Genomic DNA, 23,485 nt, shown 5'->3' with positions numbered 1-23,485 from the left:
TTAAAGGGCATCTCTTCACCTTAGGTCTCTGCCCTAGGCAGGGTTGATTGACTATAACCAAATTGTGTACTTATCTCGAGTTTCATTTCCAGGTTGGAAAAAAGGCAACATACTTTAACAGATACAGTTCATCAGAGGGGCAAAAGTGTCATTCACTCATCCAAGGCTTCCTGATCTGTGCAACTCCCTTTGTCTTTTTAGTTCTTCCAGTTTGAAATACCAGTTTTGCTCCACCCATAACATAGTGCCTTGTGAGCACAGCTCCAACAGTGACATATGTACACCTCTGTTCTGAAAAAGGCTCTTCCTGAAGGGAAAGGCTTTGAGGATGCAGCCAGAAGCTGTAAGAAAGGAAATCTCGTCAGGTGACAGGGCTCAGTGTTTCATGAGTCTCAGAAGGGTCATTGGAACCAGCAGAGTTCAGATGGACTCAACCAGGCTCAGCCAAGGGTCTCCTTCTGAGCCCAAGGAGCAGGAGCTGCCACCTTGCACTGCATGCCCTAAGACTGACCTTCCTTTGCAGAGCCAAACATTTCTCCTGAGCACTTGGGAAAGCTGGGTCATGCTTCCTCTCACTGAGGCACAATCTCATTTTTTGGAGGCTGAGGTGGAACCAGAGGCACTGGGGTGAGTAGAGCATTGCTTGCGGAGGTCAGAGCCCACCCCTCTGTGCTCATCAGGGGCAGATCCCTCATGGGCTCCTGCTGTGCATCTCCCAAAGGGTTTTGTCACCTTGCTCCTGAAAGGAAGAACCACATGGTGACAACCGTAAGGAATGGAAAGTTGCGCCTCAGTTCTGTACTTCAAGTGGGAAGATAGAGAGATGGACAGCAGGCAATACACAGCTTCTTTCCCTTTTGCCCAGGAAGAGTAAAGAAAAGGGAAAATCCACAGCTCCTTCTTTAGCAGCTGGATGCCTTTGATGCATGCTCACCCTCCTGAAGGTTGTTCCTCTGGCAGGAAGCACAGGCACTGCCTCCAATAGGCTGCCTGCAACTTATCCCCCAGGAAGGGGCAAGTGTGTGAAAGGGAGACCAGGGAAGAGAGACTGAAGGATGCAGAAGGCACAGAGGCCCCAGGAAGAACAGACAGGTGTGATCAGGTAGGTTTTTGCTGATGGTGTTGTCTCTGCAGGGCTTAGGGCTCCTCTCATGTTGCTCCCTCTGACATTTCTCAGCAAGGACAGCCAAGCCAGAAGTGTCTTGCTCCAAAGGCAGGTGATACATTCAAAAAGAACAACGTCAAAAAAAAGGGCCCCCATAGAAACCACAATCAACATAGAGGTTTAAATAACATCATGCATAATACATTGCAAACTTCCACCTCCAAGAGAGGGAGAGATGGCTGAAAAGGAATGTAAACTGAGCCAAAAAGAAAGCAAAGCTTTTTACAAAAGGCAAAGACTAGAAAATCTGTAAGGGCTTGCAATCTGCTGTGGCACAGGTTGTTTAAAGGCTGGGGTGAAAAATAGGGACCCAAAAAGGCCCCAGAGCCTGAGGATTACTCACTTTTTTTTCTCCTACTTTTTTTTCTTTTTGTTATTTCTGCTTAGTCAAGGCTCATTTTGGCAGCTCAGGAACTCACATCTGTCGCTGGGAGTGCAGGCACAGCCCACCCAACACAAAGGAACCAGCAAGGGCTGAGCCACAGCTCCAGGTGGTTCCAGCCTGGCTTCCTTGCCACCCTCCCTGCCTCCCAGCTCCCTTTCCATCAGCCAGGATGTCTTGTCAGGTGCCGTGTCACCTCAGATCTCTCTCAGATCACGGTGTGGTGCCTTCCTTTGTCAGGCAAGGTAACGCAATGACAGGATGATGTGCAACGGGTCCATGTTTCTTTTATTAGGATCGTGTCCCTGCTGTCACTTTGGATAAGGACTATCTATTTCAAGTGGTTTTCTGCGAAGTCAACAGGGCTGAGTTTCTCTGAGAGGTCATAAGAATTATCTGGAACTTCCAAGTGTGTCTATTCAAACCTGCATCCTCTATCACAGCATGGCCAGCTTTGTTACTTCAAGATCCCATCAGGTACATAAGCCCTAAAGCAGCTACCAGAAGCCCAAAGAACATAAGCACATATTTAACTTTCAGATAAAGGATTCCTTTAGACGTCAGTTTTATTACCTTGTGCTTAAAGCCAGGCACATGTATTTTCTGGATCCTAACAGCATCAATAATTTACATTGTGGAAGCAGCTAGAGGCCCCATTTATGTTGAGATTGTTGTACAAACAAAATAATTGACAGTCTCTGCCCTAAAAATCTTTCAGACTGGAAAGTGAATCTGCAATTCCCTTTGTAGCTTGCTCTTCCCAGATTTATTTTTCTCTCATATTTAATCCAACTGAAACACTTCCGTGCAGCAACATCAGCATGTTATTTTTAAATTCAGCTTTTAGTGACTAATGAGGAGAAGTGATCCTCATCTTTATTGTTGAAAAGAGCAGAGGCAGCTGGGCCCAAATGCTGAAAGATTTAGTGTCCAGCAAATGGTAATGTGGAGGCACAAGCTGAGATATGAGCCATGAATTAAGATGCTTCTGAAATACTTTTGTGAGCTTTCAGCACTACCACGGGCTTCTCATCAGATCAGCTGTTTGCCAGTCAAGACAATAAAAATGCACCCTTCAGATTAATTCTTCCCCAAGAATTTGGGCTTAAACCACACAGGATGCTTTGCTGACTGTATTTGGCTACGTAGGGATTGGTATCAGCCTTCTTGCAATGTGGAACAGATGCAAAAACAACCAGAACAAAGCAGCTGGGTCTCCATTTTCACACTGAGATGGTTTCATGCTATTCTATTGGCTGTTTCTTTGCAATTCTAATCCCATACAGAGCAGGGTCCTGGAGACAGAGCATCTCTGCTGATCAGGTGTCTTGCTGCAGAGTCTGAGTGTTTATGTGTGTAATTGTCATGAGGTGTCCTCGGTCACTTCTCTTCCCATCAGGGAAGCACCCTCCTCTGCAAAAATCTGATTCGCATTTTCCACAATGGCTGTGGTCTCAGCTCTGGACTGTCACTTGTCCAATTCTACAACATGAAGCCCTAAACTGTACTCTGTGGCCCAGTCAGTGCTGAAGAAAGTGGAAAATTGGATGTCTGGGTAGTTTTTATTTAGTTTTTGAAGTACACACCAGATTATCTGCAGTACAGTACAGCAGATTCCTTTAGAACAATGTTGCCCCACTGACTCATAGTCAATTTATCATCCTCTAAAATCCCCCAATCCTATTTCCTATGATAGGAAAATACTGGTTAGAAAACACCAAGTTTCCTCTTTTTCAGGAGACTAACAGAACTATTTAAGGGTTTTTATAGTATCTGCTGTTTTCATCATATCCTCAGTGTGCACAAAGTTGACCACATTCAATATTCTTCTTAATTAAATCTCTGTAGATGTAATATAATAAGACCTGAAAGCAAGCCAAAATAAAACAATAAATAAACAAACATTTTTATTAGATTTCAGGTTTTCAGTGGAAAAGGAGTGGAGTATCCACACATTTGTTACCAGTTTCCAATAATTCCCCTGTGTTAAATCTAGTGCACCCCCAGGCAGACACAGCTGCCATCTCCAAAAGAGAACACCCCACTCAGCCCAAGGAGATGAAAAGAAGATCTTGTTGTTGTTATTATATGTAAGTATTTTAGTAGCATCCAGAGGCTCCAGCAAGGCCTTCAAAAGCAAGACACAACTCACCTGTAACATCTCTGCTGAGCCTCAAAGGATCAGGTTTAGCCTCTAAAGCTCTCTGTTGAAGAGCAGCAGTAAAACCAGTATTAGTCCCAGCCCAGATGCATAGGAGAACAGCTGAGATTGCCTCTGACACAGGCAAGATTCATTTTATAAAATACTAAATTAAAGACATTAAACCCTTTCTTTAGGGAAAGGAGGGGAACACCAAGCCACACTTCCTATCACACTACCTTCTACTCCTCAAACCTGCCATCCACTTCATACAGTTGCCCTCTTTGAATTTTTTTTTCAGCCCAAGCAGAAGCTGACTCTGCAGCTTTCTCAGCTTGCCCTCTTCCAGTGAAGGCTCCTGAGTGCTGGTGGAAAGCCCCATCTGATCTGAGGACCAGAACCACTCTGTGCACGTGGCCCAGTGGGCACCAAGAGGTACAGCCCAGAAGGAGAACAGCTGGGGTTCTAGAGATCCCCATCTCCAGCTCAGGTGCTCCCTCAGCGGCTGATCCCATCCACCTGGAGTGACTGCTGTCCCTTTTTCCAGACATGCTTGGCCAGCAGCTCTCACACACTGTCCTCTTCAGTGATGCTTTGCTCCAGAGTTGGTGTACAACTCTGTGAGCACAAAGCCTGGCACGGAGGAGGCACCATGGAGCTGGCTCCTTGGGGGCTCTCTCTGTGCTTTTCCAGTTTCTCCATGAAGCCACCATCAAGGACCCTTTGCTCTTGTGCTCTTCCATCCCTTTGGGACTTCTGAAAGTCAGCTGCTCTTTTAATTTAGACCTCAGCCCAGTAGGCCAGAAATAAGCAATATTTCGATTTCCATAAAAGGCTCCTCCTCAGTATAAGGGTAATAATAATAATAATAATAATAATAATAATAATAATAATAAAACCAAACAAAACAAAAACCAGAATTCGAAAACAAAAATCCACATTTGTTGCTGATTCTGGGGTAAGGGTTTGAAGCCTATTTCCTTAGGTCCTACAGATATTTGACAGTACTGATTTAGACTTCTGGTCCACTTCACCCTGTTGGTATATAGTAAATGGTGAGATCTGACTACGTTTTCAGATCTTTTATTATACCAAGTAGGGGTGTAAGTAATTGATCCTGTAATTTGTCTGTGGGGCAGAGGAAGCAAGCTGCACAAAAAGATTTCTTTCTCTTTTATATTTTCCATTGGATTTATATTTTCCATTGTGTTTAATAGAAAATATTAGAAACCATACTATACTCAGGAGAAAATCCTTCCTGTGTTATCTCCTTCTTTGGGGTGAGCAAACCTCTGACAGATCTGTTTCAAGCAGAGCATTGAGGTACTACTCTGGAATTTGATTTCTATCTTCCTGAGATCAGCTTTCTAAGAAGTCAAACGTGTGCCTCCGATTTACTAAAGAGCAATGCAAGTGATGGAGAAGATCCAAAGACAGCCAACAGCATTAGGAAGACTTCCCTCAAACTGGTTGGGGTCTGGATCAGACCCAAAGACAGTTGGTCTGAAGAAAAAGAAAAGAAGAGCAGAATTTGAGTATTCCTTAAAGTGTCAGAGACATAAGCAGGGCTGCATGTAATAGAAATAAGGAAAGGCTGACTGATAGAGATAGTGCAGTGGTTTCCTTACAAGCTTTTCTTTGTTCCTATGATTTAGAACAAGCCAATTTCTGTCAGATTAGCCAAGGACCCATTTTCCTGTCAGGAGAAGCCATGGTGAGCATCAGTAAAGGCTGAATAGACCACAGTGCAGAAGAACCCTGCTGGCTTGAGGTAAGAGCCTTCAGCAAGGAGCCCGAGGCAGCTGGTCTGAGTAGGGACAGGCACACAGGCAGCGCTGCCAGACACGCAGCTGTATTTGCAGTGCACAGGCACCTGCAGTACCAGACAAGGGCTACAATGAAATTTCTCTCACCCAAATGCTGATCAAAGAGCACTGAGATATTCCAGGCCAAGGTAATGATAATCCAGCAATGTATTACCACTCTTGGAACAGTAGCACTAACCCCAAAACAATCAAAACTAGAAATAGGACATTGGGAAATGACCCAAAGCTACACCAAAGGAGGGTCGGGTTGGATATTAGGAAAAATTTTTGTACTGAAAGAATGATCAAGCATTGGAAGGCTCCCCAGGGAAGTGGTGGAGTTACCATCCCTGGGTAGACATGGAGCACCATGATATGGTTTAATGGGCGTGGTGGTGTTCTGTCAAAGGTTGGACTTGATGATTTTGGGGGTCTTCTCCAACCTTAATAATGCTACAATTCTACAATTACTGCTGGCTCTCTACAGACCAACAGGTACAGACCCCTAAAAAAAATCCCATTGCTCTTTTAGAAGCATGAATACAGAGCTATGATAAAATTCAGTTTCTTTAATATTTTGTGCTGCCTACATACATCTTTGCCATTGATACAAAAATCCAAGACATTACTCATCCTTGGTGGTGGCTGCATACGTGTAGAAGGAAAGCATGAACCAATTACTGCTTATAAAATGTTTTTGACTCCTAACAGACTGTAGCTCTCTCTATAAACTTACCACACAACTGAAGCTTTTGGCTGGACTCAAATGATTGATGAATTTTCAGGCCAAAAAAAAAGCCATTTTGAATGAACTAAGTCAAAACTGCGCACAAGAGAGGCCAGAGAATTTCCTGCAGCAGGTCTCATAATAAGATTAAAACCTGTGGTTGCATCTTAAAATCACAGAATTCTTTAGGGTGGAAAAGAGCTCTAAGATCATTGAGTCCAATCGTTAACTCAGCACTTCCAAGTCCGCCACTAAATCGTATCCCTAAAGTGCAACATCTAGACATCTTTTAAATCTCTCTAGGGATTGTGACTTCACCAATTCCCTGGGAAGCCTGTTCTAATGCTCGAACACCCTTTCAGTGAAAAAAATTAATAAACTATTCCTAATATTCAATTTAAACCTCCTCTGGCACAACACAAGGCCATTTTCTCTTGTCCTATTACTTGTTTCTTAGGAGAAGAGACTGACCCCCACCTGGCTACAACTTCCTTTCACAGAGTTGTAGAGAGTGATAAGGGCTCTCCTGAACCTCCTTTTCTCCAGGCTTAACACCCCCAGCTCCCTCAGCTGCTCCTCATCAGACTTGTGCTCCAGCCCCTTCCCCAGCTCCACTGCCCTTCTCTGGACACACTTCAGCCCCTCAGTGTCTTCCCTGCAGTGAGGGGCCCAGAACTGAATACAGGATTGAGATGTGGCCTCACCACAGGGGTGAGGGGACAATCACTGCCCTGGTCCTGCTGGCCACACTCTTGGATGCAGACCAGGTGCCATTGGCCTTCTTGGCCTCCTGGGCACACTCTGGCTCATGTTCAGCCACTGCTGATCAGAGGTCCTTTTCCTCTGGGCAGCTTTCCAGCCGCTCTGCCCCTACCCTGTATCACTGCAGGGGTTGTTTTGACCCAAGTGCAGGACCTGGCACTTGGCCTTGTTGAACCTCATACAACTGGCCTCAGCCTGTTCAGATCCCTCTGCAGAGCCCTCCCACCCTCTGGCAGATCAACAGTCCCATCCAGCTTCATGTTGTCCACAAACTTACTGGGTGCCCTCAATGCCCTCATCATTGATAAAGAGGTTAAGCAGAACTGGCCCCAGTACTGAGCCCTGGGGAGCACCACTGGTGACTGACTGGCTGCCAGCTGAATTTAACTAAATTTGCTTGTGGCAACAGAGGTAGCAAACACAAAAAAGGGCATTTCTTTTTTTCCCAGAGAAAGAAGAGCTGATAGCTGAAAGAGTTTTAGCACAAATCTCTCAGTAATTTTAATAATGAGAAACATTTTAAGAGCTCTTTAGTAAGCTTTAATTTAGAGAACATAGATCTGTTCTGACTGTCCTATCTGTTACTGTTTAGGGTAGAAGGTTTTTATCCTTCTTCTTCATCTTCTTCCCTGGCCCAAGAATCACAAAATGGCTTTTCCTGGAATGGTTCAATTGCATGTAACTATAAATTAAAGATAAGCTATCTCTATACTGAAGTCCTGTTCAAGACCCACATCAATACATGTCTGTCTCACATTTACAAAATGTATATTTGCTTCATGCTAAGAAAACTGACATTTGCAAGTGGCTGTGTGCTTTGTGCTTCAGTGAGAAAACAAGCTTTAGCTGTGGTTTTTGAAAGGTGGGCTTCTCTCACCAGAGGCACATATTTTCCCAGGAAAGGAAGCACTGGTCTCATTAAGATCCAGTAGAGGATGAATTGCCCTGCTAAGAGGAACGTTTTGCAAGTTTATTATCTAAATAATGAAGAAAAACACAGAACACTCAAAATAATAAGACCTGCCATTCATACACAAGTTTAATATGAAAGGCTGAAGTGTGGCAGGTAGGAAAAAATGAAAAGCATTTCAAAGTGCCAGGCAAAACTCTGAATGTATCTTCCCATAGTGACACCTGCCCACCCCTTACCATAATGGAAAGTGTGTCTCAATCAAATCTTTGTTTTCCCCCTGACCTCTATGCCTACATATCAAACATTATAGGAAAAAAGTAATGCAAATAAACATACTGAAAATGAAATTAAGAACTCTTAAAATCAATGGCAGTCTTGCCACTGTTTTCAGCAGAGCCAGATTTCACATACAGATAACAAAGTAGGTCATCAATGTCCATGTCAGATCACTTCCTCACTCTATGAATGGAAACTCCTCTTGGCAAAGGGAGCTTGGCTTTTACCTTTCTAAAGTCTTAATTCAACGTAGTGCTTAATGCCCTTGAAAGAGAGATTATTCAGTGTTACACCAAGTAAGCACTTATCCAGCTGCAACCTGAGTTTGTAGTTTCAGGGAAAACACACAAGTGAAAAGGAAGGGACATATCCTCACTGGGAGGATGGCAAGACTGAGTTCCCCCTAACTCTTGCTCTCCAATGCATTTTTTTTTTCTGGTATTTGAGTGACTGAAGAAAACATTTTCCCAGTTTGGGGAAAAGTGGCATTTCTGCATCCTAGACAACAAGGGACTAATGGAAGAAGTATCTCCAGGCTCTTGCTGAGCATCACATTCCTGTCAGTGGTGGCACCCTCAAAGCTCAGCCGCAGTCCTCATACCTTGGGAATCTCAAAGACCAGGAAAAAGGCTTGCAAGGTACCACCAGAAGCCAGATGAGGTTCAGAGTGGCATTATCCAGTCTTGACCATTCTTCCCATGCTGAAGCAGCCATCAGCTATTCAGTCTCTGAGGATACCTTAACTAACTCTCCACAACAGCCTTAAAACCTGATCTCTTCACAATCCCCATCCACCTGGGAAAAAAGGAAAAAAAAAAGTCCATAAAAACACACTTCTGGCTGAAAGCACCTTCCTGCATAAGACAGCACATATTCTACCTTTTGAGGTCAGGTGGTATAGAAAGGGTTAACCAACATTCAACAAACAGGCAAACTGTTCTTTTTCAGTGTTTCCAGTTTTAGAAAGTCCCAGTCAGTTCTCTGGATAGAGCACATTTTTAAAGAAAATGGGCCAGAAAGTCCTCTACAGATGAGTCACACTGACAATATCAGAGCAGAACAACGAAATTGTTGTCCTATCAGGGCTAAGCCAAAAATAGTTGTTTTCATAAGCCTTTCACCTGATTCTCATTTCTCATTTGCACTGAGGTCCAGAGGGGATGGGAGAACCAGTTTAACAATAAACTTTTTCAAGATGTATAGCAGAAGTACATTACTGAAAAGTATGTAGCAAATGAGATTGGTGGCAAATTACTCCAATATTGGCAGAAGAGGTGACTGTGACCTTAGAAGGTAGTGGGCAGGTTATGGTATCATTTTGGGTTTCTGCCTCTCTAATAAAATCTTTCCTTGTGCATCCTAAGTATTCCACTTTTCATGTAAATACCCCAACACTTCTTTATGAGTGCAAGTGAAAGGTAGGCTTACTCTGGTTATTATTACTGACCCCAGCAGTCACATCACTCTTGAAATAAAAGTCTATAATGACTGCAAAATCATTCTCAACCATCTTTTTATTTCCAGCATTTAATGCTTATACAGGCTTTTCATAAAGAGCATCCACATCCCTTGTCTTGGAGGGACATAAGAGTATGTTACATAGGACAAAACTTTGTTATGTCCTTGCAACCTAGGTATTTTTTTATCACACTCCCTCCAAACTCATCTGTGCTGAGTTAAGTTGTGTGCCCAACCAAGAGAAAACCGTGTCATGTCATGAATTTAGGCTGTCTGGCCTAAATTCAAAGTGGGCCATGGTTCTAAATGCCTGAATTAAGACATGATAAAATAAGTAAATTTTCAAAAGTATTAAATATCTGCCCATAAAGAGAGACAGAAATAGAGACAGAAATAATATAAAATTTTAAATAAGCCAACAATTCTTTTTCAGTTAGAACACTAGCAAAAAAATCAGAACACTAAAGCCTATATTAAGTCTCTGACATGAAAAACCCTTCAGTAAGCCACACAAAACTCAAAGATGTCAGATAAATATTACAGCAACTGGCTGGCATAGAGAAATCAAACAAAGTCTTCAAAACTGCAGTAGAGAAGATGGCAGAGCTCAGAAGTTGAATATTTCAAGTGGTTACACATATCCCTCCGTGGAAGCTGGCAGCTAACCCTGTACACATTTTTTAAAAACCATTATGGAAGTTGTCACGTTCTGTGACATGCTGATCAAGGTTCCCCACCAAGCAAGGGGCTTTACTTAACCTCAGACCTGCTTTTGAGTTGTGCACACATCCCAGCACAAACATACAAACACAAGTCAACAGACCTGCAGTGTCATGGAGCCAACGATATTCTCTCAAAGCATCAGGCTGGCAGAGGGGGCCAGAAGCTTTTGGCAGTGCTCAGACCTCCCAGCCTGAGAGGAGAGGCACTCGGGTTGCTCAGTGCACATTTGGGAACATGACAAGAGCTTTGTAACTCCCCCTGTAAGGATCCCCTTCACCCACCCTGGTGAGCATAATGAAAGGGTGGGGGGTGAGAGGATGCAAGGCAAGGAGAGGGGGGATTTTTCCCCCAGCCCCTCAATCCATCACAGAGCGTTCATTTTCAGCATTTTAGGGCTACTCATTTATTCACTTGGTTCTTTGCTTTACCATGCTGCAAACATTTTGCAAACACTTTCACAGCTCCACTAACCAGAGCAGTTCAGCTACAGCACAGCACCTCAGTCAAGTTGCATGTCTCTTCAGGTCTGTTTTTTTTAAAAAGCAGGAGATCCAAAAAACCAAATGAACACAGAAATAGGTTGAAAGAACATTCAGGACAGAGAAAGAACCATCCTATACACTAAGCCCTCTGAGATACCAAAATAATCCCTGTTTCCTCCTTCTTTATTTAGACCATGCATCTTATGCTTATGGGACTCCATTTCAACAGGACACGAAGATACATCAATGTGGTGCAAACAGGCAGGACCAAGGTCCACCTTCTGCTCTTCAAGCCAGGCACATTTCTTAGCTTAGTGCCTTAGCCAAAGACATGCCAGCTCCTCTGGAGATAAACCATCATGTCGTGTAGACAAGCAGAGTGCTGTTGATCTCTTGGCTGACCAATCAGACTACTTCCTATGGTGATACAACTGTGTAAGTTAAAGAAGTTTTAGTTCCCATTTATCTGACATTTGGGAGCTTTGTGTTCAGTTTTGGGTTCCCTAGTACAGGCAATGCATTGACATAATGGGCAAAAATACATTTCCTCCATAATTCATCTGTGCTGGATTCCAGGACTGCTGGTTTATGAAGGATGAGCTTTACAACATTGAATCAGCTGGAATTTTAAGGGCAAGAAAATAGTAATTTTTTCAACAACAAGCATGACCAGTTTGACTACAGTGGATGCCTTTTATTATTCCTAATAATAAAACAGACACTAGTACAGATGTGTACAGACATAGCACAGACACTTGCTATGTGACAAGCAAGACACTGCACATCAGGTTGCATACTATTTGTGGTAACTATTCCCATATTTCTGAGCTGTCTTTCCTTCTGTGTCTTCTTCCTCTTCTCACAAATCACACTTTCTAATTTTATCGTCAATGATCTATGAATCTCCTATAGTTTGTCTGTAGACCAGAACAAAACTCCTCCCTTCATTTAAGATTTCTTCCACATTATTTTATGTCTGCTATCTGAAGTCCAAGGGTTTCTTCCCTTCCTTGCCATGCGAGAGCAGTAACAGAAATTCAGCAAGCACAGGATTTTCAAGAGAGACAATATGTGAAAGCAATACTTGAAAGTTTAATAGAAATTGCAAAATTCACATCTGTTTTACCTCACCACTGAGGCTCCAATATTCTAAAACCTTCATCTTGTCCATACATGTAAATAAGACAAGTCATTTCCATTCCTTGGCACAAAAACCAATTACCCAACTGCTCATATCCAGACAGCCAAGCCCTTTCACATCCCCAGAACAAGGTGCCTGCTGCCTAATTACTACTGGTGATGGCCTCTGGCCAGTGTGCATCCACAGATGGTGCCCAGGCAGTGTCTGGAGAAGCTCTACCTGGGGCTGGAGCTGTGCTAACAGCTTACAGAATGGACAGGTATACACCAGCACCCAGGGTTATGCCTTGTCCCTATTTAACCTGCTGGGATAAACCTGGCCACAACCTCCTACAGCTCTTGCATTTGCAGACTTTTCCTCTCTCTCTTGGTCATCACAGAAGAATAGAATCTGCTAAGGCAAAGCTCAACTGCACTTCAAGAATTTTGTCAGCAAGGGCTGGAAAACAGCTGGTCAGTACATAAACTTTTCAAATTTTAATTATTTATCTCACCTGGCTGTCTTTAAGAGGCTACAGCAACTGTTGTTTTTTCAGGAAGTAGAATGGTAAGCACATGGGGAAGAATAGGGGGTAAAACTTGATGTGTCAAGGTCTGGAAATAAAATGTTAGACAAGAGGTGACAGATCAAATACTGCATGTCTGTCACTCACAATCTGGTCTCTAAAGCTCCAAAAGACACAGTTCTTATTTTAAGGTCATGTTTCCACACCCTTCTACAGTATCTCTGCACAACTTGATTGAGACACATGCCTGAGGGGCCACCTTGTATGCACTGGCCCTGCCTGCCATTTATCACCGTGCTGGAAGTGTTCATGAATTACTCTCCACATACACTGGTTTATTTAGAGATAATTTGGGTCACCACATGTGTGAACAGGGCCTTTCATTGAAAACCTGCAAGCAGCCAGACAGAGGGAAGGAGGGCTTGTGGGAGGGCATGACAAAGTGCTTCAGGCAAATGACACCCCAAACTGTTCCACCTCTGCAAAGCCAGCAGGTAGCCCACAGCATAGGTGGAAACACCAGTGCAAACAGCTGCCACTTCTGGCTGGCCAAAACCAGGCATTCTGCATGTTTATTTAGACTCAGCTGACTATTAATGCACACTCACATAACACTGACCATGGGTGTTGCAATGACATGTCTCAATGTTCCAATGAAATCTTGTTTTCTATTGACCCTTTCCAGACAGACCAGAAACAGGTAATTCTAGTGAGGAGGGGAAAAAAAATTAAAAAAAGAAAAGAAAACAGTACAGAAAAATTAGGAATAAAAGAACACTTTCCTTCTTAGCATCTTGAAATAACTTGGGGTTGGTATTAACAGAGTCTGGGTGGATGCTAGGTTTCCACTCTAGGGAAGACACATAACAACCTGCTCTGCAAATATTAATAACAGCGCTAAGCAATGTCATGTCAATTGCCTTACAATTACAATTGTAATTACAATTACACCTTAAAATTTGAATCCATTGGTGCAGAAGAAGGACACCCACGTGTCGCTGAATGTTAACAAATCACTGTCTGGGAGGATAGTCCCATTCAGAGGCTCACAGGAACCTTCCTGGTCTTTCAACAACTTCCTATTCAGCCCTTGCTATCCTCCTCTTGCTCTTCTCAGAAGCCAGACTGTGAGCCACCAACAGCTGATATATGAAGGACCTGGGCATTTGTTGAGCTGGAGCAGAAAAATCCATCTTTTGGCAGTGGAGAGAAGGTATTTCCTATTTAATGTGGTGATTATTAAAATGCAAAACTTAGGTTCCAATACAACTACTATGGTTTCAATGGATAACTCCTAATATTTCAAAACTGGTAAGTCTGAGCTAAAGATGTATATCTTGTTTTGGAACATGAAAGAAGAGTACAAGTCTGAGAGTGCATGTTGCTGTATTTTGGGGTAATCATGCCAAATAACTGCATTGACTAAAGCAATGTATATATGGATATATATAATTATTTATATCAATATAAGTCCAAAACTAGGCCACTTATTGCTCTGGTCTGTGCAAACTTTACACATACCTTTCACCTAAAAGAACTCTAGCTACATCTCACAAGATGACAACTCCATCTAAGGACCCCATCATCATGGAACCAGTCAGCTGCATGCATTATCACAATAGTCCCTTGAAATCAAGCTCACTCCTTGGAGAGACCTGGCTTCCAGCTACTGGCAGAGAGGCCAAAGTCCTGACTGCTGAATGCATGCAAGACCAAAGACCAGTCCCTGCTAAATGAAACTTGAAAGAGTAGTATTAAAGTTAGCTCAAGCTACAGAGAACTGCACTTCAGTTCACCTAGATCTGCAGACAGGATTATTTTATCATCAACAAGAGCACCTTTAGAATTTAGGTGATGACCAAATGTCTGCATGAACTAATGTCCTTTCCAGCCCATATTTTGTTCTCTTTAACTAATTTGCACTGGTATCAACACACACAAGGATCTTCTGTTCTATGCATATTGACATCCACAGTGCTTTAAGCCATTTGTCTGGTGTCAAACACATTATTTCCCCATGCTGAAGAAGTGAAAAACAAAAGAGTAAACAGGCTTGTGGAGAGATATCTTCCAGTCTGGAGACTGTCTACCTACAGAAAGGGCCAGAAGGAAGATCCAGGAAACTGCAGACCAGTAAACCTTGTTTCACTCCCTAAGAGAACTATGGAACAGGTCCTTAAAAAAGCTATTTCCACGCAAACACATTTCAAAAACCTGAATGTGAAAAGCCAACATGGACAAACTGAAGGGTCAATCCTGTTTGACCAAAAATCATGCTCAGTGGATGAAAGGAAAGTAGTAGATATCACCATCAACTTGATTTTCACAAAGTGTTTGACACAGCCTCCCTCAAAATCCTTTTTGACAAGTCAGTAAGATACTGTCTGGGCAGATGAAACGCAAAATGGCTGAGGAACTGACTAAACTGTTGAGTTCAGAGCCTCAAAAGTTAAAAGGCTCAAAGTCATGCTGGCAGCTGGGCACAAATTAATTTCTTCTGAAGTCAATGCAATTCAGCTTTATAAGTGGTCTGGAAGGTAGGCCTGAATGCACTGTCACCAAATTTGAGGATGAGCCTAAGTTGGGTGAAGAGGTAGCAGTGTTAGAAGAAAAAAATCACCATATAGAGACCTCAACGAGCTGTTGAGATTTGGCCAACAAGAATGAAGTTTAATATGAGGTTCAGCAGAGATAAATGTCAAGTCCTGAACCTGGGATGGAATAATCCCAAGCAGGAGCACCAGCTGGGCACTGGCTGGCTGGACAGTTGCTCTGCTGAAAAGGCACAGGGTGTCTTGGCAGGCAGCAAGAGGAACATGAGCCAGCCAAGTATCCTGGCAGCAATGATCGCCAACAGCATCCTGGACTGAGTTTGTGAGAGTGTTGGTAAATGAAGAGATGTGATCTTTCTACTCAGCTCAGCACCTGTTAGGCCATACCTGGAACACACTGTTCAGTTTCTTTCTTCACAGTTCAAGAGACATTGAAAGCCTGGAGATGGTCCAGAGGGGACCAAAAAGATTAGGGGACTGGAGAACTTTACAAAAAAATGAACTTCGCTTGCTCAGACTTCAGCAGGGAAGGTTTAGTGTGGGGAAACCAAATAATTGCCTTCCAATACCTAAAAAGCAATTCTGGAGGAGACTCATCTCTTCACAAGGATGCACTATGATAGGAGAAAAAGCAATGGGCAAAACTGGTTTCTAGGGAAGTTCTAGGGAAGCTCCACGTGAGTATCAAAAAACTTTTTTCTGTGAGAGCAACATGAGGATCAGTTGCTTGAAGAGAGTGGAATCTTTCTCACTAGAAATAATAAAGATGTAAATTGATTTGGCCTCAACTAACCTAATCTAAGACCCTGTTTTTAATGAAAAGTTGGATCAGATGGTGGCAGGAGGTCCCTTCTAACTTAGTCTTGTCTCTGTTTCTGTGATTCCTTCCCATATCTTCTCAACAGATACTTTGCTATTCATTTATGTCAGGGGAAAAAAGTGTTCTGAGCTTTTCAATTTGGAAAAGAGAACAGTTAGGATCCAACAGTAATTTCTTTGCATGGATGACCAACATACAAAGATCTTTAAGATCTCTAACTAATTCAAACAGCAGCTCCAGCTCTCACACACCCAGACTTTTAATGCCCTGGGTTGCACCCTAACCTCGACACCTGGCAGACACTCTCTCTGCCAGGTGTCTGCCCAGTCTAACCTTGCCCAGAGGGGCTGTGAGTCTCATGCTTCTTGCTGGCCATGCCTCCCCAACCACGGTTTTGTTTTATGCTCCACATCATGCCAGCCTGAAGCATGAGCCCTGCCCTCCACCTCATGGGCATGGTCAGGCATGCATGGCCCAGCCTCTTATTGGGAGCAGCAACCTCTCACAAAAGAGGGAAATAAGAAACTGCTACCAGTAAAGGCAAAACTGGCTGCAACCAAAGATCTCACCTAACAGAAACACCTGTCATGCCTTGAGCCATGAGCCCGAGAGATGAACAGAACCTCACAGATACCCTACTCCAGGGTCAGCAGCCAAAGGGTTAACTGTGGTAGCAATAACAAGGCAAATGATTGAGCTGTCTAACTTTTTGGCCAGCCACCTTTGAACTCACCATCCCACCCACTGCCTCCCTGCTAGGATCCATACCAAGATGAATGTGATAAGGAGGATGGGTTTATCAGACACGCCAGCATTTCATTGTCTTGCATGTGGCAGACAAGCAAGGCAGCAAGTAGGCTGGCAGTGAGCTGGAGCCATGCCAGGGGCATGTGGGCGGGGAAGTGTTGGGGCCACCAAGTGCTGTCACACACCCCTGGGATGGCTTCCACCAGTGTGAAACTGTCTCCATCACGGAAGCCACACCTGAAATACCTTTCCAAAATTGTTTCTGATAAGCAGCAATTCCTACCCCGAGGAGCTGGAGGCATGTCTAACCCCAAACTCCTCCCCTTCATGGCCCCAGTCACTAGCTTCCTGTAAATGAGGGCGATACAGGCACCTCCATTGCTATTAAGTACAATGAGGTGTCTGAGACAATGGGAACCCACTCGGTGCAGCAGTACTTTGAGGTACTTGGGATGATGCCCAGCTGTGTTTTACTTGGCCCATCCACAGGCTTCCAGGAGACCCTGCATCACTGCTCCCTGTCCCAGCAACATGCCAGGGCAGCCACACAAGCTGAGGAGGAAAACAGGAACATTAGCAGCAGGGCAGGCAGCAGCCAAGCAGCCACCATGGAGCCACCTGGAAACTGGAAAACAGGCAGAGTAGGCACCTATTTTAATGAAAATTATCTGCAATTAGATATTAACTGATTCAGACCATGCACAGGAAGACAACATAGGCTTGAAAAACAGGTATGAAGCACAACTTCACAAAGGCAGGAAACTGATGTATACTCATACCAATTTCCTACATAAAAATATCCAGGAATTCACTGTCTGTCCATCCTCCCTCTGCTGAATACATTGACTGGAAGGAACCAAACATGTCAGAGAACTGACATGCATGGTAAGCTAGGATGGTAAGCTTTCAATGCATTTTGTGAAAACAGCTGAGCAGAGGAGAAATCTCAAAGCTGACAGCCCAGCCTGGGGTGAGTTCATGTGCTATTGGAGATCAGAGGCTCTGTATGGGGACCAGCTGTGGTCCCACATCTACGAGTACAGGGAAGGCACAGATAATCTCTGTGCCTTGTGAAATGGTGGTGGGAAGGTGTCTGGCCAGGTGTCTTTGCAGGCGATTGACTCAAGTGGAAGATGGGACATGGGCCTCCCATGTCAAAGAAGTTGTCAGTGCTGGCCTCTGCAAGCTCTTGTGCTTGGAAAAAACATGGAAAACATAGATACACCCAAATAAACTGAAGTTTGGTTAAAAAAGTGTTAAAATTTCCTCCTTACACTGACCTACATTCCCAGTGGGCACCAGTTTTCATCCACTGGTTTCTCAGCTCCTGAACACTTCCAGTATCTCAAAGGTTTTCCCATGTTTTGTAAAATCAGGAGTCTGCAGCACAAACATGAGCAAAGAGAAATGTGGGATGGCCAGAATGCTCAGTGTTCAGGCAGGGCTCAGGCAAGGCTGGCAGAGGTGGCCAGCACAGAGCTGGCCAGGAGCAGCAGGGATGTCCTTGGGTAACCTGAGTAGGGGGCAGCCCCAGCTCCTGCCTCCTCCCTTCCCTGAACAAAAGCAGCTGTAGCTGCTGAACCACCTGGGTTTGCAGTAGAAGAATTCTGAGGTAAGTTGCTATGGATCTGAGGCTCTCCTAAAACAGAGAGCAGAGAATGATTTGAGAATGGCTTAATGCCCTTGGGTGTGGACACCCACAATTCAGCTCTATGGTACATCCAGACATTTTAGAGTCTTCACTTCAAATTTTCCAGAGCTCTTTTGAGTGACCATTCATCACCTGCTAACAGGTTATGCTTGATCTTTATTGAAATCTCATCCTGATATACACAAATCACACAAAAAAGGACACCACCCCAGGAGGACCCAGTGTGGATCGACAGGTGTGACAGCAAGCATGACAAACAATGCAGTCCTGGCTGTAAAGAAAATGTAGTGGGCAATGCAGCCATGTTCATGTCCCCTAGCTGGTTCAAGGTTCAACCACAGAACCCAAAGCATGAAGGAGTCACAAAATAATGAAGACAAATTGTGTGCTGGTATGGGAATAGCAAGAAATGTTGGGGAATCTACCTCTTACTCAAGCAAATCTTCCTGTGTCTTGTCATAGGAAATTATTTAAAATATTTCACCTATGATAAAAGGGAGGTATTCTAATTGAAGGTTAAAAATGGGAATTCCTATGGCTGAAAGAAGGAACATCCATCACAAGGAGATGCCACCTGCATACTGAGAGAAATAACTGTTTCACTAGAGCTGAGTCTACTCAGAAAGTGCTGTATTCTAAAGCTTTTCTTGGACTTGGGATGTTGTCTTCTTAACTTAGCAGACCCTGAGGTCCTTATCAGTGCTGGAAGTTCAGATGACTTGGCAATCTTCCTGAACATTTTCTTTAAAATGAATAAACCTGACAAGCACAATATGAGTAACAAACTGACTTCCAGGAATAAGAGAATGGTTCAAAGAATGCAAGCCTGGAGCCCGACGGAAAAAGAGCATATCTTACAGCAGAGCCTTCCCATCCCCACCCGCATTTTTTCAGTCAATTTTTGTACCCCCTGCACTTTTGTTACCAGGCAGTTGGGATGTCTCCGTGCAGCAAGACTCATTCCAACTGGCAGCTCTGGATCAAAGAGCACTGGAAGCATTAATCAGTGTGCCTAATCATTTCCAATCACAAGAAACTTTTCTCTGTGACCTGGCATATAAACACCAAGTCATTTCACTCACTGGTTGACGCACCAGAAACCAAACAATGCTTATCATGCCTAATTCATCTTACTCCTACGGGTTAGAGATGGATCAGCCTGCAATCGTCCAGCAGCAGTGGCAAACTTTAGGTGCTTTACTTAATCAAACTGATTACAACCTGTCTGTAGTGCCTTTTATCTGTTGGTGGCAAAGTAGTTTAGCAGCATTAAGTGCACCTAATTTTGCGATAGCAAAGCAAGACATGGTGACTATATTTAAAAGCACCTCCAGTGATGTGGGGGAGCTCTTGTTTTAAGGGGGTGGGGAGGTTCAAGGCAGCAAGTTTTGCTGATGCATGAAAACCGCTTTGAAAATTAAAGGAGCGAATGGCGGAGTCAGGGAGGGAGCCCAGGAATTCTGATTGCCAGATATCTGTGCTGCCCACAGTACCATATGGTTTGTTGCAAAAGGAAGAGAATAATCAAACCGGACATCTGTGCCTAGAGCCTTATCTATTTGGGCACCATCCTCTGGACAGCCACACTCTGAGCACAAACAAAGAGTAATGAGATCTCCTCTACCCTTGGCGGATCCGCAGGGGGACGCGGTGCCTCCTGCACTGGTTCAGGTTAATATGTGTGTGATCACCACCTGTTTGGGAGTTTGCTCCCATGGTAACACTGATTTCTTACTTAATGCCAAGAGCAAAACAACAGCCCTGTCACTGTTGCAAGGAAAGCTGACAAAAAACTGAGGCTGCTTTAGCTTTCCTCAGCTTTTACTCGGGTGCCCCTGACTTGGGGGAAAAAAAAGCAGAAATAATTATGCCGAAGGTCAACCTGTTCCAGGGCAGTTTGTTCCTGCTTTGAAGGAGAGAGATGTGAGGGGTGGCAGAGAAACCCGCTGCTACACCTGACAGGCTCTCATGGATAAGAGCTGGTGAGGGAGCCCTGCAGAAGCCCTTTGCAAACTTGCACGACCTGCCTTGAACCTTGTCCAAAACTAATCCATTCTTTTCTTCAGGGCGTGGTGCCAGAGGCAATCCAGCTCCCTTTCTGCTCTCTCCTGGACACCAAACAGTATTTCTTTACCCTGAGAGAAGATGCCTTCAGGGAGAAGTGTGAGGAGGTGAAGAAGGATGGGAAGAAATGCACAGGCATACAGAGACTTCCCTCCTACATCGATGCAAGCCCATCTGCTGCGGTGGAAAGTTAAACGAAGGATTTCCTGGTGCAAAGGCTGCCAACTCGAAGCTTGGGAGAGCCGGTTTTCAACACCTGCTCAGCCACAAGCTTGCTGCCTGGCCTTGTACAAGTCACTCAAGACCCACATGTATAATGGTACTGACATATCTGGCTCCTGGAAGGAAGTCCTCGACACCGAGCTGGTTGGCTGAGGAGGATTAGGCATCTATGAATAAGTTTGGCATGAGGCAACACATCCAATGATGGCTGCCAACCAGGGCAAGAGGAGGTGCCACAAGTCAGGAGCAAAGCCCCCCCAGGTCTTTGCTGTTTGAATTGCACTTCTCTGTGGGAGCCTGCTGGTGGGAGGGCAGCAAGGGGCTGCTTCACCCTCTGTTGATCCAGCACCTGCAGTGGCTTAGCACATTATCACTCCTTGCTCCCATCTCCCCACCCCAGATTTCTGCAACCATTCACAGACCCCAAACTGTGCTATATCCCTTTGATTCCCAATCCCAATATGCTGCAGAGGTTTAATAAACATGACTGGACATGCAGGGGACAGGCTGGACATCTGGAAGCAGTAGTACTTCCACGAGCTTCAGAGAGCAATGCCAGGGCTGGTCCCTGGGTAACTCCTCTCTCTGCAGATGGCTGGGGACAGGGATTTTGTACCACTGCTTGTCACCTGGTGGTCAGGCACCAGGAAAAGGGAGGCTTTGGATATGGAGTTGTGCACAAACTCTAGCAGCTCTCAAGAAGCCAAGCAGAGACATATCTCCCTCCAGTTATGAGCAGAGAGTGCTATTTCTTTGTTGACGAGGCTGAGACAGTGCTAAATTTTGATAGTAACTCATACCCTGTGGCAACAAGGTCCCAGGCAGGCAGGAGAGAGCCACTCCAAGGGTGTCACAGCCATGCTCACCTGAGGCTGGGCACCCCCAGCAGCATCACTCCAAACACTGGGGAACTGTATCAGCATCCCACATCTCTTGGGTTTGCCACCTTTTCTGCAGCTGCTCAGCCAGCCATTCACCAAAATGGGAATAAGGACAGAAGACAGATGTGATGCCTCAATCTCACAGTGAGAAAAGAAGACAGGCACACAGGAATATTTCCACATATCAATCATTCAGATACAATCCGTTTTCATGGATAACCAGTTCATGTTGCATCTTTCCTAGGCACTGGCTGAGGATAACAGTGAGGAAGGTCTCAGGACCCTTCCCTACACCTGACAAGTGCCAGAAAAAAAATCAGGAACTCGTGGAAGAAAAAGCACTGCTGCTTCTGCTGTAAGGCCAAAGCTGGGAATGCTGAAGTTATCACACAGTGATTAATAAATGCCACTGAGCCCTCCTGAACCAAACACAAACCACACAGCCTAGATCCATCAAGGTCAATGCAGCAGCACTAATTTCTTAGGGTAAATCAAATGTGCTTCTCCAGGAAGCGAGTAACTGTGGAATTGACTTTTCCAGAGGAAGCTGCTGCCATGCCTTCCCTGCAAAGGCAGACCTGCGGTGGAGAAGAGCAGCTTAGCAAAATCTTGGATAAATCATAGCCAAAGCTCCATCCTCCCACAAGCCAGGAGAGATGTGAGCAAGCTCAGTGGGCCCTGGGAGTACTGCAACCAAGCTCCCTGCTGCTAAATGAAGATGATGGGCCCTCTCTCTGGGTGAGGCTTTTGTGCTTAGCCTTAGCACTAATGGCAGGCTCCAGAGCTCAGGAACCAGAGCAAGCACCCTCTTGCACTGCACTTACCTGCACTGATGTGTTCTACACAAGAACAAAGTGCCTGATGCAGCTGCAGTGACTGTGAGATGCACACTGCTGACACCTGAAAGGGAGCCAAGGAAAATGGGGAAAGGAGCGCTGAGGGCTCCTTTTTCCTTATCCCTTTCCAATCACTGGAAATGTGTTATCGGTAACACAAAAAATGTTGTAGGATACACTAAAACACCCCAGTCTGGGCAGATGGTCAGAGCAGGATTGCTGCTGTTCTCTCCTGTCCTGACCTGCTGCATTTTTGAAGTTCATGTGATTGTCCTTCCCATTCTGTATTCATTTGCTAATGTGATTTGAAAGTGGGTCAAAATGAAACAATTGCCATTTTGCTGAAGCTTAAAAGGAAAAAAATAGAGATAACTAGAACCCAATGTCTGGCCTCTCCTTATCCTCACTTTTCTTTTGACATTAACTTGTTTGTGAGAAGCCATTTAACTTGGGGAGTAAATATTTTGATTACAAAAAAAAAGTTAAACAACAACAACAATAACCCTCCCAAAAAACCCCAAAAACAAAAACAACAAAAAAGCTCAACACTGAAGGAAGAAAAGGGGAAAAATCACAGGTTTCTCAGTCCCATGAAATACATCTCATTCATTCAAGACTTAGAATAACATTCAGGCAAAAAAGTTTATTCCACAACCCCCACCACTCTCACACTTTCTGTAAAAATTCACACTTTTCACATGGTTCAAAGATACATAATGGATGTGAGGTTTATAATTGCATCATCACTTTTTCAGCTAAAAACCAAACATGAAACCTTCTGCCATCCATTAGTGAATTAATGTCAAATAGGTGAAAGAGGTTTGTACTTAGTTATTCAGACAGCCAAAAGAAAAAAAAAAAAAAAAAAAAAAAAACCACAAGAAAAAACACCAGCAAATCATTGTGATTTGTGTCCAGGGAGGAGGCAGTTTTCCCTCACTGTTCTGGACAGCCATTCAAAGAGCCAGAGCCTTGCATCCTTCCAGGGTCCAGCAAGGGCTGCAGCCAGCAGGACAGGTACACACAGGAAGGGGAAAGCTTGGTGCTTGTCTGAGGAGCGCAGGGGAATCATCTTCACAGCAACATCTACCTGGAAAGGGGATGTGGGTTACAGTTAGCTACTAACAGTCCACTGCTATCATCCTCTCTATGCCCAGAAGTTCTGGATTTAATTTTTACCCACTGCAGTTTACCCACTCAGATGCTCTAATTTGAAGCCATGGCTAACTGGTA

The 23,485-nt window shown here is 44.3% G+C and overlaps 2 long non-coding RNA genes across 17 annotated transcripts in view; one reads left to right on the top strand and one right to left on the bottom strand.

Moving 5' to 3' along the window:
• Positions 1–193: 193 nt before the first annotated feature.
• On the top strand, positions 194–23,130 carry LOC132337959 (uncharacterized). 3 transcript variants are annotated; one of them, XR_009489325.1, is made up of 6 exons: positions 194–1,102; positions 1,843–2,024; positions 3,469–3,637; positions 3,989–5,458; positions 11,025–11,268; positions 13,597–20,283. It is a non-coding gene; the product is annotated as an uncharacterized LOC132337959 (long non-coding RNA). The 3 variants fall into 3 exon arrangements; XR_009489324.1 differs by lacking the exons at positions 1,843–2,024; positions 3,469–3,637 and adding an exon at positions 20,316–23,130 and having other exon boundaries at positions 196–1,102; positions 13,597–13,692; XR_009489326.1 differs by lacking the exons at positions 1,843–2,024; positions 3,469–3,637 and having other exon boundaries at positions 200–1,102; positions 3,989–4,122; positions 5,343–5,458.
• The window catches only part of LOC132337933 (uncharacterized), a 131,086-nt gene continuing 130,481 nt past the window's right edge, over positions 22,881–23,485 (bottom strand). For all 14 annotated transcript variants that reach the window (XR_009489309.1, XR_009489303.1, XR_009489300.1 and 11 more), the window contains one exon: positions 22,881–23,342. This is a non-coding gene — a long non-coding RNA (uncharacterized LOC132337933). The remainder of the gene's footprint in view (positions 23,343–23,485) is intronic.

Source organism: Haemorhous mexicanus, chromosome 1, assembly GCF_027477595.1.
Source record: "Haemorhous mexicanus isolate bHaeMex1 chromosome 1, bHaeMex1.pri, whole genome shotgun sequence".
Lineage (NCBI taxonomy): Eukaryota > Metazoa > Chordata > Aves > Passeriformes > Fringillidae > Haemorhous > Haemorhous mexicanus.
This window is presented reverse-complemented; position numbering and strand designations above follow the sequence as displayed.